Source organism: Tamandua tetradactyla, chromosome 2, assembly GCF_023851605.1.
Source record: "Tamandua tetradactyla isolate mTamTet1 chromosome 2, mTamTet1.pri, whole genome shotgun sequence".
Taxonomy (NCBI): Eukaryota; Metazoa; Chordata; class Mammalia; order Pilosa; family Myrmecophagidae; genus Tamandua; species Tamandua tetradactyla.
In genome coordinates this window covers 134209338-134234946 of record NC_135328.1, presented here as the reverse complement: position 1 = coordinate 134234946, position 25609 = coordinate 134209338, and the positions used below count along the sequence as shown (strand labels likewise).

At 36.5% G+C, this 25609-nt stretch overlaps 1 protein-coding gene and 1 long non-coding RNA gene across 2 annotated transcripts in view; both read left to right on the top strand.

Annotated features, from left to right (window-relative positions):
* Positions 1-25609, top strand: part of LOC143673947 (uncharacterized) — a 405211-nt gene that overhangs the window by 270499 nt on the left and 109103 nt on the right. The window lies entirely within an intron of this gene.
* LOC143662294 (uncharacterized) lies at positions 4366-7301 on the top strand. Its single transcript, XR_013165252.1, has 3 exons — positions 4366-4452; positions 6391-6466; positions 7157-7301. It is a non-coding gene; the product is annotated as an uncharacterized LOC143662294 (long non-coding RNA).

The window sequence follows — 25609 nt, the reverse complement described above, 5'->3', positions numbered from 1 at the left end:
TTTTTAGAAAGTGTGTCCCTAAGTTTAATTTGGCATTTTAACCTAATTACCTCTTTCAGTTATGTGGATACTGCACAGGATTTGAAATTCTAGAGTCCAATTCTAATTCCTTGTTCTGACAAGGAATCTTGTCAGATCTTGGAGCAGATGACTGCAATTCTCCTCATCTGAGTTTCCTCACATAAAAATGTGCATCAGTTTATCTACTTTATAGAGTTGCTAAGATAATTATTTGAAATGGCATATGTAAATTATCTAGTACAGTGCTGGGAAATGCTAAAACTGATTTTTAACAGTAGAATTAAAGATACACAATGTTTTAAATAAAGAATATAGATACCCAGGGATGTTAGGAGTTTTTCTCTGCTCCTTTACAGTTTGATCATATGTATTTAATAGGTTATTTATATAAATTTAAGTATATATAGCACCAAGTTGATTAACATCACCGATGAACTATCTTATGTCATTATTTGAGAATAGTAGTTATATGCTTTGTGATGAAGAAGACAACTTGTTTCATTTTTCAGTGCTGTTTCAATATGCAAATTCCAAAATAAAATGATTGAATTTCAAGGCCATCATGATAAACTATCAGACAATCATAATAATGTGGTTTTGATAAAAAATAAATAATTGGTGAGATGAGAAGTAATTCTTAATAATAGCTTCATAGATTGGCAAGAATAATTAAAATTATAATGGTAATTTACATCATACTTTTCATGAAAAACATTTTCTCTTAAGCACTTGTAACTCATTCTATTAAGATAATAACTATTTCAGCTCTTATTGTGTTCCAGACAGTAAGTGTGGAATAGGCAGAGATTGGGTATAACCAAGAAATTGTGGTTTCATCTTGAATAGTAAAAAATGAGTATTAGTTTAAAAGTTATCATAGGCTTAGTGGCATAAAACAAAGCAAGTTTATTTTCTCAGATGGAAGCTCCAAGCATTAAATCAATATCACTGGATTGAAATAAAGATACTTAGAGTGCTATATTCCCTCCAGAGGCTCTAGAGGAGACTGATTTTTATTTGCCTCCTCTAGCTTCTGTGACTCCTTGGCTTGTGGCCACATCACTCAGATCTCTACCTCTATGATCACATTGGCTTCCTCTCTTCCATAAATCGAATTCCACTGTGCCTCCCTCTTTTAGGGATACATGTGATCACATTTAGGGCCCATCTAATAATCCAGGATACTGCACCCATCTCAATATCTTCAACAATCACATCTGTAAAGCCCCTTTTTTGCCATATATTTCATTCACAGGATACAAGGATTGGAAAACCAGTATCTTTTCAGAGCATATTATTTAGCCTCTAGACTGAGCAAAGGACAAAGGAGTTGACCACATAAACAATGGAGGGATTATAATTGACCATGGAATTTAAGCTTTGTTAGAATTCACATAATAGATGGAGTGAGCCATAATGATAGGAGGTGATGGTCAGGCAGTTAATTCAAAAGTAGAAAGTAAGGAGGGTTTGTACTTATTGGTAATTACAAAGTCCAACTCATGGCTGAGGTAGTATAGAGGACAAGATTTTTAGAAGAGAAGTCAAGAAACTAAGAAGCCAATCTGTTAGAAATATTATCTCCTGGTGTATTCAAATTGTCAAAAATTAAGAAATAAGGAGACCAATAAGGTAAATAGGTAGCACTAGTAGATAGAAGAATAAATATAAATAGAATAGACATAAATCCCTATTACTCAGTCTTTATGTGATGTGTGCATATGTGTGTATGTTAAATTCCCATGTAAATTCATTTCGTCCCCCAGATAGCTAAATAATGCTACTTAAACTAAAAACTGTTTAAGAAAATTCCATTATCACTGATGGAAATTTTTTCCTCATCTATATTTCATGCATGCCTGTTTTCTTAGGCACAGTACATGCAGCCCAGGACTATTATATGAACATGAGTTTATTCTTTGGGTTAGTGTGTAGTGATGTTCCTGGGAGTCTATTGAGGTGCCTAAAAATGTTTATTTTTCCTATTATTGCAGATAGCTTTTTAAAAAATTCCTGGTGTCTTTTATTTATATTTCCTATCACCCTTCTTGCTGTTTGGCTGTCATCTGTCACTTAATTTTGCTGTTAGTGTGCTTTCAGACTGTTGCATTCCAATTTGTAGTTTATGAGATGTCACAAGTAGGATGAACAGAGAGATAAGCTAATTATAATTGTGTTCTAAAAATAAGAAATGTGACTCTGAATGAGGTAGTCTGCTTTCAAATACAGTTTCTAGACTCTAAAGTCCATAAACAGATGAGTTTATCTCATGGCTATTTTTCATCTTCACGTGTGTTATGGATATCTGCAAATTTATGATTGGATATCTATTCAGATATCACATGTATGAAAACTAATGCATCACCATGGAAATTAAAGTACTGTACATCAAAGTTTATGGACATTATGCAAAAATAATGTAAGTATACATAAGGATCCTGTCTGGGAACAGATGGCTCACTCAAATTCAGTAATTTTAAGAGAGTTTAATAGAGAACAATTTATAAAGTTGTAGACAGAGTTTTGGAAAAGCAACAAGGGATGGTGATACTTCCATCACAAAATTATTATATGGAGTATTTTAGACTTTCTTATATAGCATATTCAAGTTAATCTTAAAATAAAAAAAATTTTTATATTTTGCTCTGGACAATATGTTTCTACTTTTCTTAGCTTACTGGCCAGATGTTGTTTTCTAAAATGCAAGTAATTAATGCAAGAATTTTATAAACTTCATGAGGACATTCTAGAGTGGTAAATGATATTTTGAAAAAAAAAGAGAATGGCATTAATGCCAAATATTTAGAAAATAAATAACAATGAGAACACTCCAACCATCAGATCCAAAAGAGTTTCAAAGGTTTTACTTTTATAAGGAGAAGCAAATAAGGCCAGAAGAACCCTGTGTGGGGAAGTGGGATGAAGGGGATGAAAAAGTGGAGGTGGGTAGAGTAGATCAGGGAAAGTTTTACTCAGATGGCAGCCTGCCCCCAGGAGGGACCTTGAAGGAGGTAATGTATTGAGGCTCAGGCTGCTGGGAGTTCAAAGTTTAGGGAACTGAGACATTTAACCAAAGTTTGGTTAACAAAAATTCTACCGTGACTGATCATGGAGACAAAATAGGTGAGCTCATCTTTGATGAGACAAAGAATGAATGGGAATTTGGAGGGTCTGTGTCTAGCTTTGTTATAGGTGAGAAAATTTTATCCTAGTCATATAAGGAAAAGGTGGTTCTTTGCCATAATACATTTTCTGGAGCATGATTTTTGGGGAGATTTCTTAATCATTGCAGTTTTCCAGGAGCACAGGGCTCAGCAGAAAGTCAACAGTGCCGGTCAAAGGCAAAGTATAAATAGAGTTTGAGATAATGAAATTTGAAAATTTCTGGTATTCTTAACTAGCATACAACCATACATTATTAATAAGACATTGCTAGAATATTTTTTTGCCACCTGGGACCATATATTTTTGCAATTAAAAAATGCTTTAACATATACAAAGAAAAGCTAGAAATGGCTTACATGCATGTGTACTTGTGACCATTTAAAAAAATCTATCGTGAATATTATTAAATACAATATAAACTGTTTTGCTAAGCCAGTAAACTTAAAGTGTGCTGTTTTGAAATATATCCTTAACATGTCTGACAAATTAAAATGACCTATAATTCCATTTCTATTGATTATTATTATTACAGCTTTTGTTTTCAATTACTGTGCTAGTTGCCAGATACTGGGCTAAGTATGTATCCTTTCTTTAAGGCAAGAATTATTGTTATATCCACTCTGTATATGTGTAATAATACAAAATGAGCAGAGGAAGATCCTTAACTTACCCAAATTCAACAGCTGGAAAGTATAATACTGAGATTTAGATTAGGTGGTCTAATTTTAAAGCCCTTGCTTTCAACTATAAACTATGTTGCCTCTCATAGATAATATGTGTATGCTGGTTTGAAAGGATGTATGGACCCTAGAAAAGCCATATTTTAATCAAAATCCCATTTTATAATGGCAGAATAATCCTTATTCAATACTGTATGTTTGAATGTATAATTAGATAATTTAACTGGAGATGTATCCCAATCAAGAGTGGTTGTTAAACTGGATTAGGAGAGGTGTGTCACCACGCATTTGGGTGGGTCTTGATTAGTTTCTGAAGTCCTATAACAGAGGAAACATTTTGGAGAATGAGAGATTCAGAGAAAGCAGAAAATGACTTAGCCACGAGATGCAGAGTCCATGAGCCAGCGACCTTTGGGGATGAAGAAGGAAATGCTTTCCGGGGAACTTCATGAAACAGGAAAACTAACAGATGACACTGTGCTCATCATATGTCCTTCCAGCAGAGGGAGAAACCATAACTGTGCTCACCATGTGCCTTCTTGGATGAGAGAGAAACCCTGAACTTCATTGGCCTTCTTGAACCAAGGTATCGTTCCCCAGATGCCTTTTATTAGACATTTCTATAGACTTGCTTTAATTGGGACATTTTCTTGGCCTTAGAACTGTAAACTAGAAAATCATTAAATTCCTCTTTTTAAAAGCCATTCTGTTTCTGGTATATTGCATTCTGGCAGCTAGCAAACTAGAACAATGTCCCTTATGGTAAAAGATCTTATGGAGGTTAGAGATTTTTGATAAGCACTCACGAAAACATATTTTGATAACTCCATGGATAGCAGGAGTAAATCTAATGACCTGGCCTAGTCCACAGTTCCAATTCTTCAATCAATAAATACCACTGGGGCAACAAACAAGGAAAGGGGAAGTCTGAAAGGCTCAAGGAACTGCTATTTTCCTCAATTTAGTAATGATGAATTTATACTTTCTGAATGGAATCTAAACCATTTAATTTGTGCAAGTAACTTACTCTTAATGGTGCAAAGTTTATTTTTGAAAACCTAGATTAGGAAATGGAGTGAGGGATGGAAATTCCAAGATTAAGATTGCTGTGCTTACCTCAAAGTCTCTGCCTTATGAGGTATACAGTTGAATTTTCTTTAGAATGGAATAGAGATAGCAGAAGTAAAATTCTTTATTGCCAACAATCAAACACTGGTTGACAATGATAAACTACTGGAGAAAGTGTCTTGTGGCTCTTTCCTCTGGCAACATGATCAACTTTTGGATAAACGCTATTGAAGACAGAAGTCTTTTTCTAGGGCTTCTCTAGAAATGAAACTCTGTTTCTGATTTTGCTTCTCTGCCCTTTTAGCTCCATTCCATATACTATCTTAGAGACTGAAGAGATTCAGTAGGATTTTCCCCTAAATACTGACAAAAGAAATAACACTTAGGAGACTTCACATTCCTATAGATTCTTCTTTTCAGATCAGTGCGGATTGGTAAATTTGGGGGATATGGGAAAGATCTCTGCTCTTTCAGTAAATCATCTGGCTGTTATTCATAATTTTAAAAGTTGATAAGAAATTAGTAAGCAGCCACTCAGAGTCCCAACTGAATTCTCAATCAAATCTGAGCAGCTATAATCATTTTCTAGATTTATTAATCTGACTCTTGGCTCTCATGGATTTTATTACAAATTACCTAGAGAAACCTACATACATTTGTTCTTGGCTAGAACATTCTTGACTGTGCTAACTGTGTGTTGTAAAGAATGGTAGGCTGGATTTCTAGGGGTTAGGGTAGGCTGGATTTCTAGGGGTTAGGGTATTACTATGTCCTTACTGTATGTGGGGGCACCCCTTCTCTTTGGCTTCAGGGAACCTATTGGGAAACTGAATTGGGGGCATATGATACCACACTCACAGGAAAAGTAGTACATATATATATCCATAGTACACTTGTTTCTTAATGCTGAGTTCCACAGAAATTTAGGTACTCCAGCAGGATCATTATTATTATCTCCTTTTAACAAATTAGGAAATCAAGATTTATTAGGGTGAAGATGGCCCATCACTGGTGGAAGTTTATCTAGGCAGTGGCAGAGTTGATGCAGGAATGCAAATCTATCTGTGCCTCTTCTGGTTCACTGTCCCAAGGTACCCCAGACAGAGGCATTTGTGACGATTCTTTTGCCATGGCAGCAGATTTCTTTGAACTTCCTCTAGGCAGGGGACATAGGAAATTTGCAGATCCCACTCAGTCAGGGGAGTGTACATACCCAGATTCAACACCAAAGGGCCAAAATTGGAGCCACAGAATCTATCACACAGTCTTCTTCAGCCTTTTCCCCTTATCTCCTCTTCTCCATCCTGTTTTTGGATTTCTTGGTCTGATTTGAAATGCCTCCCTTTCCCCACTCAATTCATGTGTGCTCACCCAAAGGAGTTCTCAGTTTCTACATGGTACCCATCATTCATCATTTTCTAACTTTCCTTTTCTTTCATTGCCATCCATTGTGGAGACCTCTGAAGTCAGCTAAGCCACCAATGCTGTCAGTGATCCCAGTGAGGTCTGTGCAGAGGATACCGATGCTGGAGGTGGGTGATGACAGCAGCATGGGAGGGGGTTCTCTTAAGGCTGCTGAGGCCTCTAGTGCTGTCTGATTTGCTGGAGAAGCTACCTGTTCAAGGCCCTTAAGTCAAAGTTAAGGTCCTCAAACTATGTGGAGAATGAAATACACTGGAAAGGTTAAGGATGATCCATTTTACAACAAGGCATGCAGACTCATTACAGAACTAAACCCATTTCAAATGATATATGATGAACCATATTGTTCATATTTCTAATTTTATTATCTATAAGGATAGTGGCCTTTTACTATATATTGGTACAATGATGTGTCAATATATCTCAAAAGCCTATTTGAAAAAAAAAAGGCCTATTTGATATGACTGAGTACCAGCAAATGCTTGGGAACTGAAATGGAAATCTCTTTATTTTTTTGTAATTATCAAAGTGACACTGGTATGAATGATCTCATGAGCTCACTTATACAGCAATTGCTACCATTTCTTTAAATGGTACTTTATATAACATTGAAGCTCAATTCTACCAGGCTTGTTGAGAAATTTTATCTCAGTGTTTTTATAGGGCTCTATATATATCACCCCTGACTGCCAACTAAGAAGGCCCTAAGGCTACTGTAGGAACTTACGTGGTAGTCAAATAAAATATCTCTTGTCTTTGGCTCTTTAAAGCTATTGCTGCTATTCTCCTTCTTGCTTCAGTGGGTTCCAGCTCGCACAGAGGAGAGCCAGAAAGAAGGTGGTCTTCATTTCACTGAAATCAAGGAAAGACCTACATACCTTCTTGAAATGTGGTGAAGAGAATGCAGAGTAAAAGCACAGATGCCCTTAATTCTTTCTTAGTGATGCAAACAAAATACAAAATATCATAAGTATTTCTGCTATTGAAATAATGTGTGTAACTGAACGTGGAATGAGATCTTTTCCTGTGGACTTCGGTTGAATTTCAATTGGCATTCCAGTTGAATGGAGGAGCTAGATGTACCCTTGCAGGCTTTGCTAAGTTGGACCACATGGTTCCAGGGCACATTATCTCCAGTAGTCAATAGGACTCGAGGACTTGAAATTCACTTTCTGAAGGGAATTTGTAAAAGTTCGAGGTAAAGTGTCATTCAACACTCAACACATCACCTCTGACTGCCAACTAGGAGAGCCAATTGGATAAACAGGGCTTGCAAAAAGGGAAGACTGCCCTTGTATTCCCTCATTGGATGCCTGGGGGCTGCAGAACTTTCTAGGCCCTGCCTGTTCCACTAGACAAATAAGTACTTGGGAGAGCTTGACCTGTCTCCTTGGAGATTAGGGGCCTGGGGACAGTCATCTTCCCCTTTACTGGAAAGATTGAAAGTAGCCTATGGTGGTGGGAGAAGTGGGGGAAACTAGCGACAGCCTGTATACCCACTGTTTGTTCAGATGAGGGTGTGAGTTTCCTGGGGGTCAGATGGTCTAGCATAAGGCTTGAAATTAAGATTCAGTATTATGTGCTGCCTTGACATCTGGTAGATTAGGGGGCTTCACATGGGCTGAACCACAAGTTCTGCTCATTATTTCACACCCATAGATGTGATCTTCTAGCCAAACAGCCCTCATTATCATAGGGACCATGCCCAGTGCATGCTTATCCCTGAGCAGCAGGCCTCAGTTCCCTGCCAACTCATGGGATAATTCAAATAAGCCAATCGCACCCTCCCATGGGAATTGGGGTCATATCCTCCTCTTACTACAAAGCTTATCTCCCACAGTCTCTGCTTGTTCACTCTGCTGCCAAGTGTAACCCCTGTGTTTCCCTGCATGATGTGTGGTGTCTTTCACCCCCAGGCAGTGATTATATGTGACTAATAAACTGCTGTTGAGCTCATCTTTCCAGTGTTGGATGCTGTGGGGTTTAGCCATCCTCAGAAACTGAGAGTAGGAACCCCTTCCTTGCCAATGGTAAACAGGAGGTAATTGAAAAAAGTGGATTTTATAGAAGAGAGCCAGGCATGAATAGAGCAATTATAAAGTGTTTTTGAAACTTTTATTTTAAACTTATCAAAAGTTGCAAGCATGATTTCTGTAATTCTATGTTCCCTTCATTGAAATACCTAAATTGGTAATATTTTATCACTTTTGCTTTATCATCTTGCTTGGTGTTTTTTTTTTTTCCAACCCTTATATTTTATTGAGAAATATGCCCACAGCTTGATTGTTTTTTACTTTACCACTTCTCCTCTCTCTTTTTCTCTGTGCATATAATTCTTTTTAGCAACCATTTGAGAGTAAATGAAATAATAATTACCTCTTATTATTTCAGTGTTTATTTTATATGTTCGAGGACATTCACTTACATGTCCACAACAGAATGATCAAAATCAGGACATTTCACTTTGATAAATGACAATTATTAATGACAAACTTTATTCTGATTTCACTGGTTAATGATCATATAATTTATTCAAACCGAGACACTTTTGAAAATGAAAGTGTTGCTATTAATGATTACTCTGGCACAACAAGTTATAAACTGGGGTTATCCTAAGCAAACCAGGATGGGTGGCATTTCTGGGCTCAAATGTCCTGTTAAAGAGCTCATCCAAGAGAGATGCTGCCTGCTGCAATCAGGGAACAATAGCAGAAAGGACTGGAGGTGCACACTGAGAGCAAGAGCTGAGGGGTGGGGTGGCTCACAGGAGCAACCAAAGAGTGCAGGGTGGTGGTCCTTGCAAGAGTCTGAAGATGGCAGTGGTGCATTCAGAGTGAAAAAGCGGCGTTCATATGCTAGCCAATGGAGAGCTGCAGAGGATACCAGCAGAGGAGAAATGCTTTAGCCCTTTGGTTCTCAGCCTTCTTTCCCTTATCCTGACATGGAGGATAGATAAGTAGCTCAAGGAGTGGAACAAAACAGGTGGGAGGAGGAGAATAAAAGAACAGAATGATCCCCCTTCTTTGTTGTTTCTATTCCCCAAGCCTGGGATCAGAATTATGCCAGGAGGAAGGAAAAGCTTCATTAGGTTAGGAGATTAAAGTTTGGAATGATATTGGAATGAACCTTTTAAAAGCTGAAAATAAAACCATTTAAATACTGAAAGTAATGGGGGAAACAATGAGATCTGCCCTAAATTTCATCAAGGGCTGGGGAAGAAAACCCCACAGGACATGTTTGAAAGAAATGATAGGAGAAAAATAAAACTGCTGCCTGCTTATTATAACTTTTCAAATCCAGTGTGTTCAATAAACTGACAACATATACCTAAAAAAAAATTCAAACATTGCCTAAGTAAAATAGACCTAAAAGTTATCAACACTTTTTCTTCTCTCTCCTCGGCCCATTGGAAGGTATTCTTTATATTTGTAATATTCATGGGTTTTTGTCAAATTTTATCCTTTTAAATATACCTTCTGTTCTAAAGTTGCTTTGCTTACTTTATGATATACTGTGGACAACTTGCACTATATAAGGTTCTATCTCATTGGATGAAATTTTTCTGATTCCTAGTCATAATATACAATTCATTCTACAATTTCTTTAATATAAATTCCTAGAAGTAAGCTTGCCTCCAAAGTGCAGACTTAGAGATTTTGTGATACACATTCTCATATTACTTTGTCTAAAGTTTGTTTCAATGTACAGCCATGCTAACAGTGAAAAAGAGCACCTCTTTCCCCACGTGGTTGCAAAATATAAAGTAAATTTTACATGTATGAAGGACCTAGCTATTCACAAAAGGGCACACTTCAGTTTTGCATCCAGTGATCAGAATCAGAAATGAGACAATATGACAGAGTGCAGGGTAGAATCATGGTTTTTATTTTTTGCCAAGAGCACTTCAAATGTCAAACCTGAAAATTAATGGGAGAAGCAAAATAATAATAATGATAACTTCCCTAAAGCCCTGCCAATGTTGACTATATTCACAGATTTCAAAATTTGATAGCTGGATCTGAAATTGTTTTCTGCAATAATTCAATTTTGTTTCTGACTGATCATAAAGGACCATTGCATTGCAGAACCACTTCCACTGTTGACTGGTTATTTTCAGTGACATCTGTGTGAGTGGGATGTTAGTATGTTCTGCAAAAACTGCATTAGGACAGTGCTTTATTTGATGCTCTTCCAATTCTCTGTTTTTCTTTTTCTTTTAAGTTGCCTCTCTAAAGACTGAAAAAGCAGTAATGGCAATAAGATTGGGCAGCAAAACTGCAGGCCTTTGTGTGGTTCAGCACACAAGAGCATTTCAACTATGAATTAAAACTCCCATCTGCTGTCCTTGTAATGCTGAGAGGTCAAGTAACTTCTTTAATCCTTATGAAACTATATGGTCCATAATAGGTATGTCTCTTGCCTACTCTTGAGCAGCAGCCATGCTTAAGTTCCCATGGAGCTTGGACCTAATGGAGAAGAATCGCGACGCAGGTAGCTGTGGAAGACTGATAAAGACGGGGCCTGCTGCCTCCATGAACAGCTCCCACTTTGCCTCATCTGTAGCTGTAAAAGAATTAAACTGTGCAGTTTTGGAGTTACTTTAACTCTATCCATTTAGGCCATCTTAAATAGTATCTTTTTTTTTTAATGAAATAGTGCTTTATTAGAGGGTGAATGCCTCTCAGAAAGAGAGTAATAACTATTTCCTCTCAGGCCATGTATTTCCAAAAGCTGCATTGTTGGAGCATGTTGGTTTGAAAGAAGGTGCCCACAATTATGGGAAAGATGAGTAAGTTTTTTAAAAGTTCAGGGTTTCTGTGGCAGAAAACGCAGAACATGAGTTCTTAGTTATGTATCATGTTGTAATGCTATTAGTCTGGGGTGAAATTCTAGACGTTGCCAACCCATGGCCAATGGTAATCTGGCCTGTAGGTGTTCCATTTGTCCAACACAAGGGTTTTAAGAACATTGAATGGTAGCCAGCATTTAAAAATCCAGATTTCAGGTTTCTCTTGTAAAACTGGAAAATCTGATAATACTAGGTTGGCTTTACTACCCAGTAACAATTCTTGGAGGAGAATATCACTGTCCCTTCATGATGAAATATGAACTTCACTCATTTATATTATCTGCTTACTTTCTGTAGGCCCTTAAATTTGCAACATACAGACCTTTCATTTTTTGAGAGGATAGAAAACAAGAGGCACAGTGAGGACAGCTTGAGTTTCTTAAGGGAGATAGAAGTTACTTAGGATGGATTTTTCTCAACACTTGGCACTTGCATCACATAGAACTTTCAGTCAATGTTGTTTAGCCCTAGGCTATATATTAGAGCAGTACTAATGTCATTGAGCAGTGATTTCTCTGAGTACTGAGAATAACAATTCTTATTTGATCATCCTATTAAAATTAACACAAAACCTAACAAAAGCTCATTATTCCCATCAAGTTTTTAATCATTACCTGACAAAAGAAGCTGAAGTCATCCAAAAATATAATTTCTGCTCTCCCTTTTGAACAATAACGTGTTCAAGTTTTCTGTTATTATAATTTCCTTTGAACACACAGTTCTGTTTTTAGTTAGTGCTTTATAAAGAAATGCAAACTCTTCCTTCCAATCTAAACCTTTGTAAAGGATGTAAATACAAAATGTTTAATGCTTTGAAACAGTTTTGATATATTTCTCCTTTAAATTAGGATCATAACAGCTAAAAAATGCCATAGTCATTTAATCAAAGGGTAAATATTTTAGTGACTGCAAATGAAAGGGAAATTTTTAACAAATGTTACCTGAGAACGATTATGCTAATTGAAATTGTTGCATAAGAATAGCGAAGGCAATTCTCTGTATGGAGAAGGAAAGCTGATTTAATTCGATCTTATTAAGGACAGGTCTATTGTCAATGAGCTTTTATTACAAACCAGAAGTGAATTTTAACTTTGTTTCTTACACAGAAACCTTAATTTTTCCATCACTTTCATTTTATGTAGTTATCAATCACTTTATCATCAGCGTATTTTAGAAGTTAAATTTAAATCATGTGGAATTACATATATTGAATTTTATTTTGCATGTGCTTATGTTGTAATATTGGAAATATGTTCACTCCTATGTGAGAAAAATCACCAGAGAACTGATTAAAACATTTTTTTATAAAGAAATTGTTTATATGAGGTCCGGCTGAGAAAAATCCTGTATAGATTCTATCTTCTGGTAAGCAGTACCCACTACAAGAATATCAAAACCGTCATAAAATAATATTGTGCCTGGAGAGGGTGCAGTGCATGCCTATAAGTCAGTTCTTAACTGAATATCTCTGAAAGCGTATTTTCATATAGTATATTTAATGATCATAATGACTATCTGATATGTCAATTACTTTTAAATGGTTTTAACTAGATATTCTATTGTAATACCATTAAATTTAAAAACCTGATCAAACACAGAATTTATTTAATGTTTCTTCACATTATTTAATGTAATCCTTGAGAAGTATTTACCTCTGTTCTAGGAATTTGAAATTTCTTTTCCATTTTAGAATGGGAACAAGCCAACCTATACTTAAAATCTTGCTTTAGTGATCCTTGTTTACTCAGGAAGGAAAGCAAAGGAAATTCATGACTCTCCATGGGAAATGAATTCCCCATCATTTGAATGGTGAATTCCTGTGGTATTAAAGCATCATAAATGTATAGCAATTACTGAACCTGTGGAGTAACAATTTTTTCAACTTAAAGCAAATATCTAACAAAGAAAAAGGCTGCCAAGGTAATTTTCTTAGGCAAATCCTTATTTCATGTGGAACAGAGGATAGAATAGGAACAGGAGGCTGCAGATGGCATGCTGGGATGCTCTGCCCAGCCCTGGACTTCTTCCACTCTAAGAACCTTTGTCAAGGGCTGGTTCCTCTGCTAGCTGGATGTCAGTATAAAGTTACCTCCAAACTCTCAGAGGCCACAGGGAAAGGAAAAGTAGGCCAATGATTTCTTCTGGCCCATGTCTATGAGGCACAGCACAGGAAAAGGAACTTCTGATGGTCCAAAAGGACCCAGGGAAACAAAATTGGAACTTGCAAGGACTTCTCAGTTACCTCAAATTTCAAGTGCATTCTTTGGCTCTGGCAGTGGGAGAGGTGGTGAGTGCTTCCTCCAGCACCCTATTGTGGCATAAATGGACAATGCTGGATGGAATTTGCTAAGGGGCAGGTTGTGATGAGAAGAGAGCAATCCTTTTGCAAATTCCAGGTATTTGGCACCTTATCCTAGTTCACCTTTCATTAGGCTGTTCTTCCTATGAAGCAACTTCACTGAATTTCCTTTCTCCTGAATTGTGAACTTCTGTTTCCCTGATGTGTAAAAGGTATGCTGTTCTAGTCTGCTAGCTGCCAGAATGCAACACACCAGAGATGGATTGGCTTTCAATAAATGTGGATTTATTTCATTAGTTCTTCAGAGGAAAGGCAGCCAACTTTCAACTGAGGTTCTTTCTTACGTGGGAAGGCACAGGGTGATCTCTGCTGGTCTTCTCTTCAGACCTCTGGTTTCCAACAACTTTCCCTGGGGTGATTTCTTTCTGCATCTCCAAAGGCCTGGCTGAGCTGCGAGTGCTGAGATGAGGTGTGCAGAGCTGCTTGGGCTGTGCTATGTTGGAGTCTCTCATTTAAGCACCAGCCAATTAAATTAAACATCATTCATTGCAGCAGGCATGCTTCCTAGCCAACTGCAGATGTAATGAGCAACAGTGAGGTTCTTCTATCACTGTCTCATGTCCACAGCCATAGAATTAGGTACCTTCACCTGGCCAAGTTGACACCTGAACCTAACTACCACATATGCTGAGTCCACAGCAACCTGACTTATTCCCCAGCTCACCCCAGCCAACCCCACACTGAAACAACATCACTGTGTTTATTTTAGCATGAAAATGAATATGCCAAATTTACTCCATACCCTTAGGCTTATAGTGACAAATTAATGTAGTTGTAAGAAATGACATGTGTATTTAATTTAAATAGATTTCCTTAAACTTCCTCAGTTATCAGAATCACATTTTAGTAAGTTGATTCTGAGACCCTGTGCCAAACAGTTTTATAAGCTTCTGAAGACAAACTAATGATCTTGCTCCTGACTTCCCATCTTATATTCTTTTCTTTTTCATTCTCATTGCCATGACTTTATTTCCAACCCTTATCACCTCACATTTAGATTATCAAAATAGCTTTTCAATTGATTGTTTTATTTACAGATTCAACTCTAATGCCAAACCATCTTGCACAATGTCAGAGTAATTTTCCTAAGAACGAGTTACTTACATACTGATAAACCTTCAGTGGTTCCCACTGTTGAGCAATAAGGTAAAAAATCATATGTACTTTTCATCTCCAGTTACTCCGTTACCCTGCAGCAATGGCCTCTTGACCACCATTTGCTGCTTCCAAATTCCAGCACTTAAGATACCCTTGGCTTTGTCCCTTCAACTTTGTGTTCTCTTTCTGAGTCATAGAAGTATTTAGCTTGCTATGGAGCTGGACTATGTTTCAACATTATTATGTGTTTAAAGCAGAGGATGAATCAAAGTCAAAACTTACAGCAACATCTCGATCAGCATAACCCCCCATCCCACATTTAAAGTTCTCCTAATTGATGTTATTTCTAGAAGCCAGTTGTAGGAGTTGCTCTGTATCTGCTTAGAATCTTGACTTTAATAATATTCTCATTCTATCCACAGCCAATGTTTATTTATAAAAATAGTTAGGAAAGATCCCGTGTTTGCAACTTTACATACTCAATAGGAAGATTAAATAAGATTGGCTGAGCATGCTAAGAAATCAGCCTTGGGTAATGGTTTACAAAAGAGTATATACATATCATGAAATGCAATAATATATAATATAGTTCTGATGTTGAAATGCTGAACACTTTCTGCCAAAGAATTAGTGAAATTCTTAGCCATGGGTGCTTCAAGGAATAGTTTCTCTTCTACTTTTGTTCAGAAACTTTTCTTCTACTGCCATCTTGGTTGTGGTGTACACTAAGCTTCTTTTCTGGTCTGCCTTGTCCTGCAAGGCAGATCATTCCTTTGTTTTAAAATCAGTATCCAGTTGCTTTGTCTGTATCCTCTGATATTACTGCAACGCCCAAGATACGTGTGCCCCAATATAAAAAATACTGATTTTACTCAAAGATTTTGAGGAAAAAAACAGCCCATTCATAATTCATTAATATCTTAGTAAACATTGATATATATAACTTGATTATTGAATGCATATGACTGAGTAGGGAACAGGGTCAAAACTTTATTATTATTATTGTTTTGGCTGTTAATTTAGTACTGTTTCCTTTAAATCCATTATGAGCAATTGTACTTTCCAGCCCCTAGATGAAACCTTGGGATGCTCCAATTGATTTTCTAGTCAATTTCAGGCATTAAAAATTTGACTCAAGTTGATTACCAAAATTTCAATCTTAAATTGAATTAGAAACTTCTCTCCTTCTTTGGTTCTGCAACTGACTCAGGTTTCAAAAACTGTAATGTAAAGTAGGAAGAGTAGATCTTTATTTCCTACTCTATTTCATCTCCCTCTTTCTAGGTCCTGGTTCTGGCCCCTCCAGGGATAGGACTGAGGCCTGTTTCAAAGACAGTAATCAGGTATTTTTCTTTTTGGGTGTGACAGCTGTCCAAATGCCAGCTCCTAATCTCTTCAGAGATTTCATCCATTCCCCACTGTTGGTGGCTCTTCCACTTCCAGCTCCCTAACATAAACAATACCTCTTCCAACTGGCTGCTGCTTATGATTCTCCCCTCAGCATCCACCCACACCCATTTCCCTATAGGACCCTTCTCTTACACAGGATCCTTTTCTATATGACTCAGACTTGGCTATCATTCATGGGTCTCCTTTGTTGATGGAAAACAATGACTTCTTGGCCTTCCAAATTTGGGGAATCCACTTTTATTTTCCCCAATAAAGGCTTTCTATCTATTACCACAAGTTATGACAGCCACCCTATTACCTTTTATCTTTCTGGTAAGGGTCAGGAATTGTCCTCAAATTCCAAGAGACACACGTGAACTTTCAGAATGGTTCTCTTGAAGCCCCAACCACTCAGGAAGGAAAGGGGAAATGCAAGATTCCATGACAACATTTTCAATGCCCTCTATGATCTTTCTCCTCCCTCTTTTTACCTACTACCTTTGTGGTAGATGATGATCTAAGAATTTCAAAGCCACTTTCAGATATATATATACATATATGTATATGTTTTTTGCTTTAGTGCATACAACTGTACTATGTATTGTTTTTAATCTTTAGAAAGAATATATTTGAAAATAGTGTCTGAATAAAATGTTTTATAAGTATGCCAGTTTGAAACTGTATGTACCTCAAAAGCCATGTTCTTTAATCCTGATGTAATATTGTGGGAGTGGAAGCCTTGATTGGATTGTTTCCATGGAGATGACACCCCCAATTGTGGGTGTGACCTTTTGAATAGATGGAGATATGATTCTGCCTATTCAAGGTGGGTCTTGATTAGTTTACTGGAATCCCTTAAAGGAGGAAACATTTTGGAGAGAGCTCAGAGCTGACTGAACCAACTGAGACCCTGACATTTGGATGTAGAAAGTAAATGCCCCCAGAGAAGCTGTTTGAAACCAGAAGCCAAAGACTCAGCAGATGCTAAACTCATGCCTTCCCAGCTGACAGAGGTGTTCTAGACCCACCAGACTTACTTGAGTCAAGGTATCTTTCTCTGGATGCCTTAGCTTGAACATTTTTACAGCCTTAGAACTGTCAACTTGCAACTTAATAAATTCCCTATATAAAAGCCAACCCATTTCTGGTATATTGTATTCTGGCAGCGTTAGTAAACCAAAACAAACAGGCCAATCAATATAATCCCTTTGACTCAACCAATAATATTTTTAAGTGATATTATTTTGATTATTTTAGTTATCATTACACTGTAAAGTGTATGAGTTTGGAAGAAACAGTATATGGTTACTTAATTTAAAATATATATTCACTTGTAAAAATAAAGTTGAACAACTTTTTTCTAATTATTTTTTAACTGGCTTGGGTTTTCTTTTCTGATTTGAAAGCTCAATAAATATATTAAAATCAATTTGTATCAGGCCTAAATTGTGCCTCATTCATATTAATCCCCTACAAATAATTTTTGTGATGTTCATATTTTTTTTCTAGACTCTTTGGACACAACCCAAAATCTCTTCCATGGATGGTTTGGGCCACTGTGTAGTCCCTCTGTCCCCCTAAGACTATTCATGAGGATTGTGGATGTTTGTATGTCATGCCTGTATAATCACCTTTGTAGAATATAAGAAAATTCCATTTCTTATTTCTGCTTTCACCTAGATTTCACTGTCTATATTTAAGTAAATTTTTTTATACTGTATATATTTAAGTAACTTTTTTTTTGCATGGGCAGAACTGGGAATCAAACCTGGGTCTCCAGGATGGCAGGTGAGAACTCTGCCTGATAAGCCACCATGGCCTGCCCCCATGCTATATATATTTAATAAAGGTATTTCAGAAAAATACTTCAGAGCTATAAATAAATCTGAATATTTTAAACTGTTCTACTAATTCCAACTATTGAGGAAAGTAACTCGCTTTAAAATCTCCCACACTAGGGTGGGCCATGGTGGCGCGGCAGGCAGAGTTCTTGCCTGCCATGCCAGAGACCTGGGTTCATTTCCCAGTACCAGCCCATATAAAAAAAACTTATAAAATCAAAGATCTCAATGCATGTCTGGAGGAACTAGAAAAAGAACAGCAAACTAACCTCAAAGGAGGTAAAGGAAATAACAAAAATAGATCAGAAATAAATGAAATTGAAAAATTTTTTAAAAAATTAGAATTAACAAAACCAAAAAGATGGTTCTTTGAAAAGACCAGTAAAATTGAAAACCCTTAGCTAAACTGTCAAAGAAAATCAGTAAAAGATGCAAATAAATAAAATCAAAAATAAGAAAAAGACTTCACTGCAGACCCCACTGGAAAAACACAAGATAATAAAAGGATACTATTATTGTCAACAAATTAGATGAACAAGATGAAATGGATAAATTCATAGAAACAAAAAACCTACATTGACTTTAGAACAAATAGAAGACTGAACAGACCAATAACAAGTAAAGAGATTGAATCAGTCATAAAAACCTCCCCAAAAAAGAAATGCCCAGGACAAGATGGCTTCACAGGTGATTTCTACCTATCATTCCAAGAAAAATTAATACCAATCCTGCTCAAACTCTTCCAAAAAAATTGAAGAGGAGGGAACACTAACTCATTCTATGAGGCCAACATCACCCTAAAACCAAAGTCAGATAAAGATACAACAAGAAAAGAAAATTACAGACCAATTTAGCTTATGAATATACAGGCAAAAGTCCTAAATAAAAGACTTGCAAATTGAATCCAACAGTGCATGAAAAGAATTACATACTGTGATCAAGTGGCTTTATATATGCAAGGGTGGTTCAACATAAGAAAATCACTGCAATACACCATATTAATAAAACAATGGGTAAAAACCATGAACCTATCAATTGATGCAGAAAAAACATTTGTCAAAACTCAGCCTCCTTTCTTGGAAAAAAAAACACTTAGAAAAATAGGAATAGAAGGAAACTTCCTCAACATGATAAGGGCATTTATGAAAAACCCACAGCTAACAGCGTACTTAATGATGAAAGACTGAAAGTTTTTCCTTTAAGATGTGCAGCAAGACAAGAATGGCCACCATCACCACTGTTATTCAGCATTGCACTGGAAGTCTTGCCAGAGTAGTTCGACATGAAAAAGAAATAAAAAGTATCCAAATTGGAAAGGGAGAAGTACACTATTCAAAGATAACATGATCTTATATCTAGAAAGTCCTGAAAAAATCTACAACAAATCTACTAAAGCTAATCAATGAATTCAGCTAAGTGTCAGAATACAAGAATAACAAGCAAAAATCATTAGGGTTTCTGTACACTAGTAATGGGCAATCCGAGGAGGAAGTCAAGAAAAAAGTTCCATTTAGAATAGCAACTAAAAGAATCAAATATCTTGAAATTACTTTTTAACCAATCCATTTTTTATTTTTAAATTCTTGACATCACAGAACTAAACTGAAATGCATTAACATTCCACTCTTCCATTTCTTATCACCAAACAGAAATAAAATTCATGAGCCTAAAAAAAAACTAAACTAAAAACAGGGAATAGTTTATAAAACTAAATATGTATCGCAGCATTAACAGCTGAACAGAGAATGTAGGATTTTAAAATTCTTAGCGGATGATAAAGTTGCGTAGAAACTGAACACTTGCAAATTATTTTGAAACCTGGAATCACTGACCAGAAATTACACAGTTGGATCATGAGAAAACAGCATTAAAGGTTTTGAGTGGATTTACAGTGTTCTAGCTGCACCCCAGAACCTACTCAGAGAAAAGCCTAGCATTAATCAAATACTGGGCCAGGCTAATTCTGGCAGCCAAGCCAGTGATAGTAACCTCCCTACTGGAAAAGTGTTCCACCAGATTGGCAATTTTGATCTGAGCCCTGGAGATCTGGTAGATCTCACTGATGTTGTCACCTTGGTGCTTGATTATGCAACCATTAAGTTATTTGGAATGGTGAGTTCATGGGTGGTTTGAGTATATGCATCCAAACTTGACCAATAGCATTCCACTCTAGGGATAAATTTAACTAAGGATATAAGGGTCTTATACACAGAAAACTACAAAACATTGCTAAAAGAAATCAAATAAATGGAAGGACAGTCCATGTTTTTAATTTGGTGGACAAAATATCATTAAGATGACTGTTCTACCCAAAACAATTTCAGATTCGATACAATCGCAACATATACTTCACAGAAATGGAAAAGCCAATTATCAAATTTATTTGGAAGGGTAACAGGCCCCCCAAAAGGCAAAAACATCTTTAAAAAGAGGTTGGAGAACTTACACATCATGACTTTGAACCACATTATGAAGCTACAGTGGTGAAATAGCATGGTACTGGAACTGGAACAGATATCAACCATTGGAATTAAATTGAGAGCTTGGAAATAGACCCTCACATTTATGGGCAACTGATTTTTGACAAGGCTACCAAAACTACTCAATTGGGAAAGAAAAGTCTTTTCAACAAATGGTGCTGGAAAAACTGGATATCTATACTCAAAAGAATGAAAGAGTACCAACTCCTACCCTTCTCACACCATATACAAAAATTAGCTCAAAATAGATTGGAGACTTACATATAAATGCCAGGACTTTAAAACTTCTAGAAGAAAATATAGGAAAGCATCTAAACAATCTTATGTTAAGCAATGTTTCTTAGACTTTACACCCAAAGCATAAGCAACAATAGAAAGAACTATACATAAATGGAACCTCCTCAAAATTAAAAACTTCTTTGCATCAAAGGACTCTGTCTTGAAAGTGAAAAGATAACCCATTTAATGGGAGAAAATATTTGGAAGCCACATGTCTGATAAGGCTTTACTATCCAGAATATATAAAGAAATCCTACAACTCAACAATAAAAAGATGAACAAGCCAATTTTAAAAATGGGTATAAAGACTTAAACAGGCATTTCACCAAAGAGGATATATACAAATGGTTAAAACACATGTGAAAAGATGCTTAACATCACTAGCTATTAGGAAAATGTGAATCAAAACCATGAGATATCATTTCATACTCAGAATGGCTAATATAAAAAAAATAAAATAAAACAGAAAGTTACAAGTGTTGGAGAGCATGTAAAGAAATAGGAATGCTCATTCATTGCTGGTGAGAATGTAAAATGGTACCACTGCTATTAAAGACAGTTTGGCAGTTCCTAAGTATAGAATTACCATGAGCCGGCAATCCCACAACTTGGTATATACCCAGAAGAAGTGAAAGCAGGGACTCAGATACTTGCCAACTGATGTTCATGGCAATTATTAACAACTGCCAGAAGATGGAAGCAACCCAAGTGTCCATCAACTGATGAACAGATAAACAATGGTATGTACATACAATGGAGTACTGCTCAACTCTAAAAAAGAATGAAATACTTATGCATGCGATGACAGGAATGGACCTTGAGGACATGATGCTGTGTGAAATAAAACAGTTTCAAAAAGACAAATATTGTATAGTCTCACAGATAGGAATTAATTAGAATAAGTAAAATCACAGCACTAGAAGCTAGATTATAGGATGACAGTGTTAGATTGGGGGTAGAAAATGGAGAATTGATGCTTAATTTGTACAGAATTTCTATTTAAGCTGGTGGTAAAGGTTTGGAAATAGATGATGGTGATGGCAACACATTGTTGTAAGTGCAATTAACAGTGCTGAATTATGTATGTGAATGTTGTTGAGGGAGGGAGTTTTGGATCATGTACATTACTAAAATGAAAATTGGAAGATAAAACTAGGACTCTATGACAGTCAACCTTGTGGACAATGCACTGGGGTTCATAGGACAAATATAAGAATATTCTTTCATGAATTATAACAAATATATAACATTCAAAAGGTGTTAATTACAGAGTGGCATATGTGAAAAAATACACCAAGTGTAAAAAAACTATGGGCTGTAGTTAATAGTGGCTATTTTAATATTCTTTTATCACTTGTAACAAAAGTGCCATATTAATGCAAAGTGCCAATGATAGGGGCATATAGGCAATGCTGCATTTTTTACATGACTTTTCTGTAAAAATCTGGTTTGTTCTTGGTGAAAAAATACTTGAGTTTATTTGAAGCTAAAAATAGCTCTCCAATAACCACAAATTGTACAACACATGGGAAAAACACCAGGAACAAAGCACATATATATTTCTATCATTCAACAGAAGCTACATGCTTAAATATTTATCTTTAAATTCAAATAAATTTATTAGAATTTTATTTTGTTACACTGTAAAATTGTCTTTATTTTAAATTCTGGTGATTTTGCTGGAAAAAGGAAACTACAATCCAAATGCAGTATGCAAAATGCCCATCTGAAAGCGTGCACACATACAGAGATACATTTTTTAAAAATAATAAATGCTAGGCTCCTTAAAGAAAAGAACAATTTCTCTCTATCTCCTAGTTGAAATGTTAGTTACACTAGATATTCTGAAATTGTCAAATGTTTCAGGACCTGTGACCAGCATAGAATAGTTGAGTAGATTCCTAATCTGACCACTTTTGTTCAGTTCCTGGTCCACCACCTACTTGCTAGGCCATTTGGTTAGCACAAAACATGTCTTCACTGCTATTATTTCACATTTCTTTTTGTTACCCCAACTGAACACAAATGGAAAGTCATTTTATTATCATGCTGCAAGCTCTTTATAATAGGAAATGAGTACAGAAGAATAAAATTATAGAGGAATAAAGGGTGTTATAAACCCAAGACTTAAATTTTTTAAATCCCTCTTTGAAGCCAGAAATGAGGAGAAAAGCAAAACAGCAATGACGGTTCCCTCTTGGTTATCTTTAATCCTCTGCCTTCTGTAAAGTGTAAAGATGAAAAGACCAGAACTGTAGAGCATACCTGGTGGGTTTAGCAGCATATCAGATGTGTCCTACCTTGTCCCCAACTCTCGATGTCAGGCAGAAAGTGCAGGTGTCAAGCAGTATTCTGCCATCACAGGCAGGGTACTTATTGTTTCCCATCTTTTTTTGTTTTCTCTCAAATTGTAATTCTGTGTGACAGTCACCACCACCCTACATCCCCATTTCCCACCTAAAGCAACCCCCGGCAGCGTGCCTTACCTTCTTTCAGCATGCCCACTTTTAAATGCTTCATGAAGTGGCAAGCCTGGCAGGATTTATGTCTGCATTTTGTGATTTCACATTCATTCATGGCAGGGCAGCTCTATTCTATATTATCTAAAACACATAGTTTGGAGAAAAGAAACTTTTAGGCCCACAAGAGCCACAACATCAACTGTTACTCCCTTGCCACTCATGCAATTCACTAGAAATGGCTCAGAAACTGTGAAGCCAGACACTTTGCTGCAACCACTGATGACACATAGAACAAAGGAGAGACATATATTGAAGCTCTCCAAAAGATTGTTTGAAACTTGCCATTATAACATAATGACAGTTTTCTAGAATCTGAGGATCCAAAAGGAATTTGGAACCAAAGCAGATTAATTCCATAAAAATACAAACACTAGAACTGTATTGTTATGTCATCAGCTCTGGAAATCTTGTGGCTGTTAATGCTCTAGCACATGGGGCTTGCTATCTTTATAACACTGAACAACAGAAGCCTCACTGTGAAAAATGATCAGCAGGCTAATTTGGGACCTTGTGGTGAGCTCCTCGCAGGCAGGGGCTAAAATTACACAGTCTGTGTGACAATGCATACCACAGTCTTGCCACATCATCCTGTGTTGACTGATGACAACGATCATCACCATGTATGTGATTTTATTTGCATAATTATTTCCACACTTTCAAGCTCCATGAAAGTGTTACAAATAAGAATAAACTGCCATGAAATTATATTTTTAATATCAGAGTTATATCACTTAAAGTAGTACCTACACATCTGAAATAAGTCTGTAACCAAAAGCAGATCCAAATTTTAACTTTAATTTTTTCCTTCAGGGCCAGTGATCATATGTGGGATGTGCTCTGGGGCTGCCTACAGCTTTGGAAAGAAGCTGCCTTTAAAATTAAGCCTCTTTCCTCCACCGGCTCTGTCACATAGTGCTTGAAGGTCTTTCATTACTTCCTAACCCTTTCCTCTTGTGATTAAGTGCATTATTATCTTAATGAAAATGCATTCTGTTTATTGCCCTCTTGGGAAATGGGAGCTCATCACACCAAATGCATAAATTGTTATCAGAGACAGTACAAGCATAATTGCAATTTTGCTGCTCCATGTTTGCAGTACTCAGGGTCCATCCAAGTCCCCTGAAACCTGTGCAGATTCTGGTAATTAGCATAGAGTCTGCCTGGGACCATAGCATTGATGAAATATTTCAGAGTTAATCACACATTATAAACACTGATTTATATTGACTACCTTTCTCTAGACTGATGTCCCTCATTAAATATCACATTAGTGGATTGCAGGGTTGCACAAAGACACAACTACTCAGCAACTGCTAATTCAACAGGAAGTAATACCTAACCACTTATACCTATTGAAAATTGGCGAAGTATGTACAACCTAAAAAAAGTATGTACGTTATAACTTGGGATAAATATATCAAAACTGTTAGACCAAATTGGCATTCTAATTCAGGGCATTTATAAAAATAAAAGCAACTGCTTTTTTATACAAGAGGCTAAATAATAAGAGTGATATCAATCATATCAACTACATCATACTCCATCACTTTCCTCAGAAATATTACTGACTCTCATAGAAACCATGGATAAGTCAAAGGAACCCATGATGGCTAAGAGTAAAAGAATTAGAATCTAAACTTTAGATGAACCACTTTTCACTAGTTTCTTTAACAATCTCGGAGGAGTTATTCTGCATCCGCAGAGTGTTGCTAGTAATTTTCTGGGGTTAATTAGTATACTACTGCCAGATCTTTCCACTCGAGATGGCTCTCCCTGTATCTATTTAAAAAGAAACCCAGGCCTTTGTTTTTCTAGAAAGAGCTGAACAGTGACTGGTTAGTAGCATTAGAAAGAAGGAAAAAAATGTTAGCTGGCCAGCCTTTCATTCCTTTCTTGGGCCTGAAGCCTCAGTATGAAACATTATCTCAACCACTAGGATGAAGGCATGAACGTTTTCCCCATACTTTTAACCCTGTGCTGGAAAAATCTCCCTTGATGACCCACCATCACATACACAAAAGCGTACATAATCATCTTTCTTTTCCAACAGGTTGTGCTTCCCTTTGAAAACTGTATCCCCAGCCTTCACTTTAGCATGCCTGTGAAATGAACCTAAATCAGGAAGGGGTGATCTCACTCCTGGACTATGGCAGGTACCTTTTAACTGGACCTTTTGCCTCCATCCAGTCATATTCTTCTTATAACTATTTGGATCATCTCACCAGCCTAATTTAAAAAGTAAAAATAAACAAATTCCTATAGCCTCTTAAATTAAATATGAAACACGGACAGCAAATAAGGTCCTCTCCCAATCTAATTCTCATCTGCTTTCCAGCTATATTACAACTACTACCTTACATAAGCTTTCAAATACAGCCATTTGTATTCATTAATATTTTGCTAAGTGACCTTCAGACTTTCCTTTGAGAATGATCT